Below are 13,330 nucleotides of genomic sequence, written 5' to 3' on the forward strand. Positions count from 1 at the left end.
CTCATTGTCCCGATAATACCGGGAACTGAATGGGATGATTGGGATCAAAATTGACATCCCATAGACGTAGTGTGCTATATGTGTTAGGCCTAGGATAACATAGTTCATAGATTTCAGGTCTCGTGTGACAGAGAGTGATTCAACTGTCTGTTCCGTCTGTACTTATTCTCACAATTTCCCGAATTATGCTCCTACACAAAGAATCCTCCACCCACACATTGTTTCCTGAATATAAAATTGTCGAACTAGAAACTTCAATTATCACCATGTCTTTCACTCGACCAAAGTCTCAGAGTGTTGTTCGTAGCATTTGGTTTAAAAAGTTTAAAACTAAAGTTCTCATCACTACTAATTTTCATACGCTGTTGAAATGAAACTAAGACAATACTTTAGTCATCGCCTTCATGACCCTATCCTCTCAGAGTAAAACAAAATATCTACAAATTTGTAGCTCAAAGTCCATTTAACAGAAATCGGATTTGATGGAAAACGAACTACTTGATAGCGAATGGACAGAAACTGGCTTAAAAGGGACTTTTAGACTTAAAATTTGCCTTTTCCAATATGGCGCTTGTTCAGTGAAACAGCTTCAACGGCCATCTTGGAGATTTGAAGCAATTCATCTCTTAGCCAGACTGCAGGGCTCTTCTAATAAAAGAGACACACTGGTAGCCTTAAGACCTGTGAGCACTTTAGCAACTTTTATTTTTTTTTCTTTGTACGTTCAACTTAAGTAGTTTATGGCAACTTCCTTCTCAACCATTTTGTTTTGGCAAATTTGTCTTTTCAATTATCTCTCATTCTTTACTGCCATTGCCCCTTGCTACTTGCATTTGCGTACCGGTATTTGAACTGTTAAGAATTGTCATTGATTCCTGATGAACGAGAATAAAGATAGTACTTGTTTGTTATGAGGAACATAAATATTAACGTATGGCAAGATAGCCCCCCCACTTTAGAAAATTGAAACAATGACTAGATCATTCGTTTGTACTACGTTCGTACCGTTTGTACCGAAAATATTTTCGTTTGTACCATTTTCCTTATAGGGGTACCTGAGAGGTCAACTGGGGGGGGCTATCTTGGCGCCAAGATAGCCCCCCGGTATCACAGCACAAAAAATTGGAATACACCATTCGAAAGCAAATCGTTTGTACCGTTTGTACCGAAAAAAGTTTTGTTTGTACCCTGATAGTTTTCGAGAAAGAGGGGATGATATTTGGGGGGGCTATCTTGGCGCCAAGATAGGCCCCCCGTATCACAGCACAAAAAATTGGAATACACCATTCGAAAGCAAATCGTTTGTACCGTTTGTACCGAAAAAAGTTTTGTGTGTACCCTGATAGTTTTCGAGAAACAGGGGATGATATTTTGGGCGGGGGGCTATCTTGGCGCCAAGATAGCCCCCCCGTATCACAGCACAAAAATTTGAAATACACCATTCGAAAGCAAATCGATTGTACCGTTTGTACCGAAAAAAGTTTTGTTTGTACCCCGATAGTTTTCGAAAAACAGGGGATGATATTTTGGGCGGGGGGCTATCTTGGCGCCAAGATAGCCCCCCCGTATCACAGCACAAAAAATTGGAATACACCATTCGAAAGCATATCGTTTGTGCCGTTTGTACCGAAAAAATTTTTGTTTGTACCCTGATAATTTTCAAGAAAGAGTGGATGGCGTTTGGGAGGCTATCTTGTACGCAAGATTGGCCCCCTAATATGTACTTTTTCCATGCCCATTAATAAGTATTATGTGTCTACTCATGTGAATTTATGTGAATTTAGATCTCTTGATGTACATATCCAAATGAAAAGAAGGACTTGTTGAGAATAACGGAACGTTAAAACTGAATCGGCGAGTGGGAAAACAGTGTGTGTTCAAAATAAGCCATTTTCAGTTAAAGGCGAAAATAACACTAAAGATGTTGAACTACAAGTTGTAATGAAGAGCAGTACAATTTGGAAGACCTCGCACGTTATAACAGAATCCTATAATGTCGACTGTACATTTGTGGCATTAACAAACGAAAGTTCTTTCTTCAAACATCTCAAAATGCGTTTTGTGCACTAGTAGTGTTTTTCCGCTCAACGATTCAATTAAATATAATCTATTTGTGCCCTTTTCCGTAAATAAATACCGTAAAAAGCATAACGAAGTGTGTACAAATTCAGAAAGAAACTGGATTTACCGAAATAATCTTAAACAAAGAAAACTAAAAGATGAAATGTTTGCTCACTTAAACTGCGTCCTTCCACGTTTCAGCTTTATACCAACTGAAAACATTAGCTGTTTATATCTGTCACATTAACGGCTCGAGAAGTTTGCCGCTTTCATAGACAATAGACGAAAGCAAATAGGCCATTGCTGAATAATACGCATTTACTTAAGGAAAAGGTCAAAAATAGAGAAAATTTAATTGAATCGGTGAGTGGAAAACTACTATAGTCCACAAAACGCATTTTGAGATATTTGAAAAAATAACTTTTGTTAGTTAATGCCACAAATGTACAGTCGACATTATAGCATTCTGTTATAGGTCTTGCAAATTGCACTGCTCTTCATTACAACTTGTAGTACTACATCTTTAGTGTTATTTTTGCCTTTACTTCAAAATGGTTTGTTTTGGACTGACACTGTTTTCCCACTCGCCGATTCAATTCTAACGTTGAGTTATTACTGAAAAATTCATTTTTTTATTTTGATATGCAGAACCAGAATTCTAAATACACATCAATTCACATGGTACTTATATATAGATACTTATTAATATATGATACTTATTAATAGACATGGAAAAAGGACACATTAGGTGGCCTATCTTGCATACAAGATAGCTCCCAAATTTCATCCCCTGTTTCTCGAGAACTATCAAGGTACAAACAAAACTTTTTTCGGTACAAACGGTACAAACGATTTGCTTTCGAATGGCGTATTTCAAATTTTTGTGCTGTGATACGGGGGGGCTATCTTGGCGCCAAGATAGCCCCCCGCCCAAAATATCATCCCCTGTTTCTCGAAAACTATCAGGGTACAAACTAAACTTTTTTCGGTACAAACGGTACAAACGATTTGCTTTCGAATGGTGTATTTCAAATTTTTGTGCTGTGATACGGGGGGCTATTTTGGCGCCAAGATAGCCCCCCCCAAATGTCATCCCCTCTTTCTCGAAAACTATCAGGGTACAAACAAAACTTTTTTCGCTACAAACGGTACAAACGATTTGCTTTCGAATGGTGTATTCCAATTTTTTGTGCTGTGATACGGGGGGGCTATCTTGGCGCCAAGATAGCCCCCCCAAATATCATCCCCTGTTTTTCGAAAACTATCGGGGTACAAACAAAACTTTTTTCGGTACAAACGGTACAAACGATTTGCTTTCGAATGGTGTATTTCAAATTTTTGTGCTGTGATACGGGGGGCTATTTTGGCGCCAAGATAGCCCCCCCAAATATCACCCCCTCTTTCTCGAAAACTATCAGGGTACAAACAAAACTTTTTTCGGTACAAACGGTACAAACGATTTGCTTTCGAATGGTGTATTCCAATTTTTTGTGCTATGATACGGGGGGGCTATCTTGGCGCCAAGATAGCCCCCCCAAATGTCATCCCCTGTTTCTCGAAAACTATCAGGGTACAAACAAAACTTTTTTCGGTACAAACGGTACAAACGATTTGCTTTCGAATGGTGTATTCCAATTTTTTCTGCTGTGATACGGGGGGGCTATCTTGGCGCCAAGATAGCCCCCCCAGTCGACCTCTCAAGTAACCCTATAAGGAAAATGGTACAAACGAAAATATTTTCGGTACAAACGGTACAAACGTAGTACAAACGAATGACCTAGTCATTGTTTCAATTTTCTAAAGTGGGGGGGCTATCTTGCCATACGTTAAATATTACCATATTTACGTCTTCCAAGGCTCTTGCCTACGTTTTGCTCCCTAGTGATGGGCAGTGGGAATATTCCCAGTGGGAAGGAAAATAAAAAATGGGAATATTCCTGATTTTTTCCCTGACATATAAATTCCCTGGAAGAAATTTATTTCCATTTCCTTATTTTATCTTACAAATTATAAGAACCGTATGACTAATTATTTTATTTTCATTTATTATGATTTACTTCTAGGTTTTCAATAATTTGGATGTTTAAAAAAATTAAAATCTGTCGTCTGTACTTTTTATAACTAATAATATGTTTTTTAAGGTTCCGCTTCCATTTGCAGTAAAAGTTGTAATTTCTGAAGAGGTGCTCGGACTTCTCTTACATGTGAATTAACGCATGAAATTTCGGGAAATAATAGGAAGAAAGGTTGTGTGTGGCAATGTTACGTGCAAAATTATAAAGATAAGTCAGTCTCTTGCAAATATTATGAACATAAAAATGTATGCGCAAATGTTGATAAAATGATGCGACATATGTCTTCTGGCAGTTACCAACCTAATTTGTTCATAACATTTAAACATTTAATATGTTTATAATATCGGTAGTAGAGCCAAGTTTAGAAAATCCACTTTCATATCAATTTAAACTGTTTAATGGTGTAAAAGTATGTGGACCTACTATACATTTTTTCCACATATTTACTTCCATAGAACATATCGTAAGTAAATATACATTTATGAGTACTCTCTAAATTTAATAAAATATTAATAAAATAACATAATACCGTACAGAATATAAATTCTAGAGAATTTTGTGGAACAACAGTAATAATATACTGTGATAAAAACGAATTTAACTTTGAAATCATTATATAGTAATAGAGTGTAATTTTATTTGTGATGTACATAAATTTCCGGAAAATTACCATTTTTGGGAATCTTCCCTGGAAAATTCCCAAAAATTATATTCCCGGGAATTTACCCATCACTAGGTACGAACGTGGAATGGAGCCTGCAAGTCCCTGGTATAATCCCGAAGGTAGTTGACACCACACAGTCTGCAGGGGGGAAGTGACAATTGTGTCCTGTGGATGGGTCCACAATCCAATGCTCGGAGGCTGAGTTCAACATCTCAGTTGCTCAATGGGGTTTATATCAAGGTTCCGGAGTGGCCAGTCCAGTCGTTGGACCTTCCTTCCATGGTCTTCGAACCATTCCCGGACGACATCGGAGCAATGTGGCAGCACATTGTCATGTTGGAAAGCCACAAACGACCGGAAAAGGTCTCCGAGCATCTGCCCATGCTACCCACTAATCAACATGTCTTCCAAAATAATAAGGGAGCCTATTTCATACCAGGGAAATTCGCTCCATATCATTAATGATACCCCACCACCTTGGACCACGCCCTTGGACCCCACCACCTTCCTATGCGAGATTCATAGCTTCATGTCATCTGCGCCATATACAGTGCCTTTCACCGGCATAGTATAGTTGATATCGTGACTAGTTGGACTATATGACATTACGCCATTGTTGAAATGTCCATCCGCAGTAATTGCTGGCAAACGCATCATAACGTGAGGTTAGCATTAGCACTCGTGTAGAGCGACGGCCACCATCCCCGAAGACACGCATGTTCCGACGGATTGTTCACTGAGAGGCGTTTCTAGCAAGGCCAATGTTGAATTGAGGCGTGGTTTGTTGCTCTGTTGCTCTTCTGGCTCGTTGATAATTTATCCCAGATGCCGCCGATCTCGGCCATTTAGGGCAATTGGACGCCTGGTATTGTGTTTCTTGAAGTCTGTGATGCTTTCATTTACCCATTCTTGGTACACCCTGGACACTGAAATATGGAAAGCTGAATTCCTGTACAACCTCGAGTGTCATGTACTGACACCTATCACCATGACCGTTCAAATGCCGTCAACTCAAGACGACGTTGCATTTGATATTATCACTCACACAGCTAATTTACATATTGTTTTACACACAACTTTAGTCGTTGCTGAGTTCTGCAGAGGGCGTGGAACACACTTGGTATCCGCTTAGGAATCAGAGACTTGCTATCCCATGAGTTTTGCTAAGTCAATATAGTTTATTTTTGGACTTTTGCTTACATTAAACGTAATATAATAGAGTTAGACTTCCTGTAGTTTTTCCTAAGTACGTACTGATCATTCATGAACTTTCTTTCCTTGTTCCAAACACTGACAAAAATATTGTACAAAGAATAGAATACGCCAAAGAATGGAATACTGTACAGTCATATGCAGAACAGTAACTTCTATAAAATAATAATAACACAACAATTAATTTGTTAAAATAGGTAAATGTTTGCGACTACCATTCAAACTTGCTGAGACACACTAGTGTGCGTGGCACACCGCTTGCGGAACACTGGACTACAGGAAGGGATTTTTCTATCTAAACATCATGCAAATAAATGTCGCTCCTCGAAATTCGAGTTGACGACTTCAAATGGTTCGGAATTGACTAAACAACATAGTGGTGTAATCTCAAATAGATATTAATATCCTTATTGAAACTCTTTTGTCTAAGAATGTTAATAATTATTACTCAATTTGGCATATTAATACTATGTGGTTTGCTGTCTCCGATCCCATCCTCCCAAAAAATTATGATGCAGTCTTAATTTCCCAAAATTTGATGGTCTAAATAGAACATGGCAAATGCGTATTTAAAGTTAAGTTCATGCTGTACAATTCAGAGTAAATTTTATGAGACAACAGAAAGAACACATTAGATCCTCTTAAGCAGTTATTTGGAGGGCGGGCTCAGCCTCACATCATTCAAATTGGGAGAGTCGGGCACCCCCAAGTCACATGAAGTCGGTGCTTACGATTTCAATGAATGTGTTAAAATGAACAAAATCTTGCATTTTGATTTTCTTCACTTTACTACTCTAGTAGAGTTTACGATTCCGTGGGTGCTTTACGTCTACGACTGATTTACGCACAAAAATTTCTGCCTGCGTATCTATTAACTCATTAGGAACTAATAAATTGCGAGTTCCTGCAAGATCATTTACTTTTTTCAATGTAACTTGAACACTTGAATTAGGAGGCAAAACAACAGATCGAGCCACTAAAAATTGAGGTTTATATAATTTTGCTATATGGTTAGAAATTTCTTCAAAAGATACGTATGGCGGCAATTCAATTCTTGGAGGAATACCAAATTTAACAAAACTAAAAGAATTCTTATTGTGATCAACCATTGCAAGATGATTTTTCAAAAAATCTTGGCCAATTATGCTATTATACGGAAAATCTTTATACACTCTAAAAGGATGCGTAAAGTACTGTCCTCCTAATTTAAATTTAACTAAAGCGATTTGATCACTTCCTTGAGAATTTCCAGTGATACCACGAATAAAAGTCGTTCCTTTGAGTATTTTATGCTTATTACTTAAACTATTACCAGAAATTAAGCTAACAGTGCTGCCTGAATCCACCAGAAATAAATGCGGCTTATTATCAATATATGCTTTAACATGAGGTAAATCAGCTTCATATTGAATAGGAACATAATATCGCTTACTATTTCTAACATTATTACACATATTCTTGTCTACTTTATTCCTATTATTCGATTTATCATTCTCATTTACATTGACTGAAGCAGGAGGCAACGAATGAGCAAAGGATGGAGAGGATGCATGAATGGGATTTCTTCGCTCCAAACGCGAATGCTCATAAGATTGTATACACACAGATTTTCCTTTGTGTGCGTGAGAAACTTTTGCGAGCGCAGTTCGTTGCACGAGATCTTGTAACTGGACTTTGATACCGTCTAACTGAGCTATCAATGTATTTTTTTCTTCAGGCTGACTTACAATTTCATTTTCGTTCTGAATATTAACATCTAAAGTATTTTCTTTTTGCTGTATAGCATTCTTACTAACAGGATGTATATTGTATTCGTTTGTTATTGCCAAGGACTTCGATTGCTGACTACGCATGCTGACAAGAAAATTAACTCTTTCCTCTAGACCTAAGGACTTTGCTAACTCAATAACAGTCTTATACGATTTTCTTACAACTACAGAATAAAACGAAGGCAATAACCCATCGATTATCAAGTTAAGTTGTTCGGTCACTGGCATCTTCGGATCGTACATAAGAATTAATTCCCACTTATGAAAAATGTAATCTAGGACAGATTCAGAATCTAACTGTTCTCTATTTCTCATTTCTTGCTCTAAAACTTGCGAAACTATATTATCTTCATAAGCCTCTATTAATTTCTTCTTAATCTGTACATACATGAAATTATCATATTCTGCGGTTGATTGTAAAGCTAGCAGATAAGCACGAGCCCCGTTTTCTAAACAATACGGCAACAAATGACGTTTCTGTACATCACGTAGGTTATGAAGGACAGAAAAATCCTCAAAATGACTAAAAAACGACTGAACTGACTCGTTCAATTTGCCGGAAAATTTGGGGGGTTCTACTAAACGATCTAAGGCAGAAGATATAGCACTAGTATTCTCCATTATATCTATTTTCAAAATTACACTTATAATAAATATCTTACACTACTATGTATATATATCCAACACCAAAATGTAATTAACACAAAGAAAAACAAAATATAATAACTTAGCAAAATTTTCTCTTCTCACCCACTTATCATTCGATTAAAATACAACAAAAACAAAAAATTACTCTAACAGAGCAAATGAATAAAGTAGCGAGGGTGGGCGGGTGGGTTAAAAGTAACTCAACTCAATTTCTCTCGACAAACTATAAATTACACAGTACAAATTACTCAAAATTTGGGATCTTAAAGCATCTACCGAATATTTAGAATCGTAATTTATCGAAATTTTAGGATCGTAACAAAGGCGTAAGCCTCACAGCATCTCCATCATGTGCCGGTGCTGTGACATCAGTTATAGCTCAGAATACGTGATAAATAAATGCAACCAAATGGGGAAGGAACTGATGCACAACACGGTACTTAACTGTAAAATTGTGGTTGAATTTAAATAAAATTCAAATGCTTCTAATTTAGAAAATGACTAGTTGGGGGAAAGGGTGAGAGAAAGAGAAAGGTTATAATTAAGGAATAGGAATGAGCACTAGCCTGACATATCCAACGAAGCTGGTGTCGTCCTGGTCATCTGGAATGAATATCTGGAGAAGTCTGGATTAGCTGGTGACAGTCAACATCTGGATCTTAATCCTGTTGAACTGCAAGGGGCGTCGATGATGCGTCTTTGCGATGTTGTCCTCCTACACCTTCATTCTACTACTCTGGTGACAAACTTAAAGGTGTCTGCGGTGATGAGCCGTCAGAATGGTACTCTTTGACTTCTGGAGTCGGTGGTCCTCCAGTGGTGGGATCCGTTTCTCTCCGATGATCCTGCACCTCTCTTGATCGCGTGTCGAATACCCCTTGTTGTTCTGTTCCTCGTGGTTTTGATCAATTCAAGAATGATGACCTAATCGGGAAGTATCAGGCTGTGCTTGAAGGTATGCGGAAAGGAAAGAAGGAAGCTAGTCGAGTTTATTTAACAAATGTGCATTTACAACATGTGTCTGAGAATGTACACTTCTAAACAAAGTTTTCTTTCTTTGAGTTTTCAAAAGTTCATGTTTCTTTATATCAAATACATATTCACTTCATTTCCAATGATATTTCCTTCACAATATTCAACAACACTGCCTCAAGGAAAGAAAGTGTATGTATTATCACTTGTGGTTATCTAATGAATTACGGTCTTAACATATCTTTAAATATTTTTTTCTCAATGCAGAAAGGTATAAGCGTTGTACGGCATTGTTACATTGTAGCTAGTGAGCAGCTAATGAATACAATGAGCGAAAACCCACTGCAACTTGCCTCCACCCACTTACATCATTGTATGTGTACATATTCCCTTCTTCCCTTCTCACTCACTCCACACTCACGAAAACACACTCACGGAAATCGGAAAAACGGAAAATTTTCCGGAAAATGGCAACGTAAAATTTTCCGGAAACCGGAAAATATACTTTTTGAAAACCGGATGTTTGGTTTTCCGGAAATGGCCATCCCTACTCTCTACTTTTCTTTTGCTAAACCATTGAAAAAAACATTGAAATTAACTCCTTTTTGCGTTATTAGAGTTCAACCGTCACCACCCCTTAATAGGAATATCCCCTTCATTTCCTTTTTTAAAAGAAATATTTACTAAGGGACTATTCATTAACACGAGTAAGGAGGTACATTTGTTTATAAAAATGAAAAGTACATAAATATTTAAATAAACATACATTTGAAACTTCTTAAATACCTCAGTTTCTCTCGATGTTGTAATAAAATTCTCCGTGAACTTCCTCAAGGACGGAAATCCATATTACGCGAGAAAGCGAAAATGAAGATGAGATTCGCCTGCAACGCGAGAGAGCATCGAGCTTCGAAAACAGCACGATAACAAGTCAGACTCAATGAGAAAATAGAGGAGTCTTAATGAACATCATCCCTTTGAATGCTGGAGCGATGAAAACAAGGAAATTTTACATTTCCTTCCCCCACAATTACGCTAAATCCTCATGAGAATAATCAAGTATCAAATAGGATTCAAAATGTGGAAGATCACTCAGAGAGTGAGAGTCCACAGGCACCATAGTTATTAAAACCTAGAGCTGAAAGGAAAACTCTTCTGGTCTCAAGGTACAGAAAAGATAATTTTCTCTAATTACCTACCTTACCCATCCTTATGCTGTCACTAGTAGGGGAAAAGAATGAGTGAAAAACTGAAAATTAAATGATTATTTACAAGTACATATAAACTTTATATCCAAATAATAAAAACTAAAAAGAATAACAAAGCGTGTCCAAATTCAGAAAAAACTGAATTGACAGAAATAATCTTAAAGAAAGGAAAAAAAAAATGAAATATTTACTCACCTAAACTGCGTCCTTCCACGTTTCAGTTTTACACCAACTGAAGAAATCAACTGTTTATATCTGTCACTGTAGCGGCTCGAGAAGCTTGCCGCTCTCATAGACAAAAATCGAAAGCAAGTAGGCCATTGTTGAATAATACGGTATTTACTTACGGAAAAGGGCAGAAATAGAGAAAATTTAAGGGAATCGGTGAGTGGAAACACACTACTAGTCCACAACACGCATTTTCAGATGTTTGAAGAAAGAACTTACGTTTATTAATGCCACAAATGTACAGCCGATATTATAGCATTCTATTATAAGGTGCTAAGTCTTGCAAATTGTACTAGTCTTTAAAGTTCTACATCAGTGTGCCGCGAATGGGCCGCTGGTGTGCCGCGAGGAAATCGGAACAAAATTATTAATTCTATAGCAATCAAATTGCAAAACAAAGGGGAAAATGTGTATGTGTATTTTATGTTATTATGAACTTCTACTATGAATCTACAATTTTAAGTTTCGTACTGTGTTACTTTTCTGTACATTTTTAATGTTGAAAAAGTATTTGTTATCATTATTGCTTCTTTATTGTTGCAGAATATTTCATAACTTGAAATTTTAAAATATCATTCAATCCTTTCGACAAAGCAAACATGCATACAAATTAACTACATTTGTGTTTTAAAAGTAAAAGAGATTTGTTTGTTCGTTCGTTATTTAATGATCTTCCTTCTTAGTGAAAGGTTGGATACAATTTTCGAAAAAGGTGTACTTTTAAAAATCTGATTCCTATATCTCATTGCAATTGTTTTCGGTTTTTAAATTAGAATGAAAAATAAGCATAATGATTTACCGCGGAGGAAAACCAATGATCGAGATTTATTCTCTGTGAGAAGGAGATCAGTAATCACAGAAAAGAATTACCTTGGTATTTTATATTTACAAATAATGTCTATATGAGTGTGCCGCGAGTTACACCTGTAGTGTGCCGCAAGTTGAAAAAGGTTGGGAAACGCTGTTCTACATATTTAGTGTAACTTTCGCCTTTACCTCAAAATCGTTTATTTTGAACTCACACTGTTTTCCCATTCGCCGATTCAATTTTAACGTTCAGTTATTCTTGAAAAGTTCTTTTGTTTATTATTTGGATATGAACAACCAGAGTTCCAAATACACATAAATTCACATAAATAAACACATAAAACTTATTAATGGGCATGGGAAAAGTACACATTACGGGGCCTATCTTGCGTACAAGATAGCCCCCCAAATGTCATCCCCTCTTTCTCGAAAACTATCAGGGTAGAAATTTCATTTTTTTCTATACAAACGGTACAAACGATTTGCTCTCGAATGGTCTATTTCAACTTTTGTGCTGTGATACTGGGGGGGGGCTATCTTGGCGCCAAGATAGCACCTCAGTTGACCTCTCATGTAACCTTATAAGGAAAATGGTACAAACGAAAATATTTTCTGTGCAAACGTAGTACAAACGAATGACCTAGTAATTCTTTCAATTTTCTAAAGTCGGGGGGCTATCTTGTCAGACGTTTCTCTTCTTAGGAGCAGAATTTTTCGAAACGCTAAAAATGTATTCGTTTATTTTTAATTGAGTTTAAATTTCAAATTTCATATTTAAAATTTAAAGAATTCTTACCTTTGGCATTTTCTAAAAATTAATAAAACAAAGTCGAAAAATTTAATGTTATACGAATTGCTCCTTCCTTCTTTAAGTGTGGAAATTTTGGAAACGGTGAGAAATATGTTCACTTATTTTTGATGATAAGTTATATGCCGAGTTTCATCTTCCTTACTTCAGAGATTCGCGAGATATCCTATACAAAAAGCAATGTTTATGCCCTTAAGGACACATATTTCCAACAATCCTTCCTTATCCTTTTCTTTCGTTAAAAAGAGTATTCTTGCTAACTATAGTATTATGGCTTAATTGATAATGAATAACTCACTTCTACTGTCTCATACACTATAGATTATTAATGTTTCTGTTATTTTTATTACTATTACTAATGATTTGAGAGTACCATGTTGCACCTGCAGAAAGGGTCAGACAAAGATCATAAGTGATTAACATCAGTGGTGTAATTCAGCCGGTTCGCAGCGGTTCGGGCGAACCGATTGTTAAAATATTTCTAGTTCATAGAACCGTTTGCTATACCGAGATAAACCTACAAACACACATACACACACACACATTTCCAAGCCAAGCGTGAAAGATAGAAGCCAAACAAAGTATGTGTTTAAACCTGGCAGAACCTATTTTCAGAATTTGAAAATTAAACCATGCAGATCGTTTGTTCATGATTGTTCTCATAAAATTTCCCTTTGTTTAGGATTTATAAACAACTTATATCAAAAACAAAATGGGCGGTGGCAACCTCCCGTAGCAGAACCCATTTTCGGCAAACGAAAATTAACCACGCACATAAGATTTCTATATCTTTTACATTTCTGTTATCATAGCAAGTGTGTGCATTGAAAATTTCAGCTGGAAGGGAGAGTTTGTAGAATACAAAGTTACACAGCCAA

This window comes from Thermobia domestica, chromosome 9 (genome assembly GCF_964235325.1).
Source record: "Thermobia domestica chromosome 9, izTheDome1.hap1.1, whole genome shotgun sequence".
NCBI classification, from domain to species: domain Eukaryota; kingdom Metazoa; phylum Arthropoda; class Insecta; order Zygentoma; family Lepismatidae; genus Thermobia; species Thermobia domestica.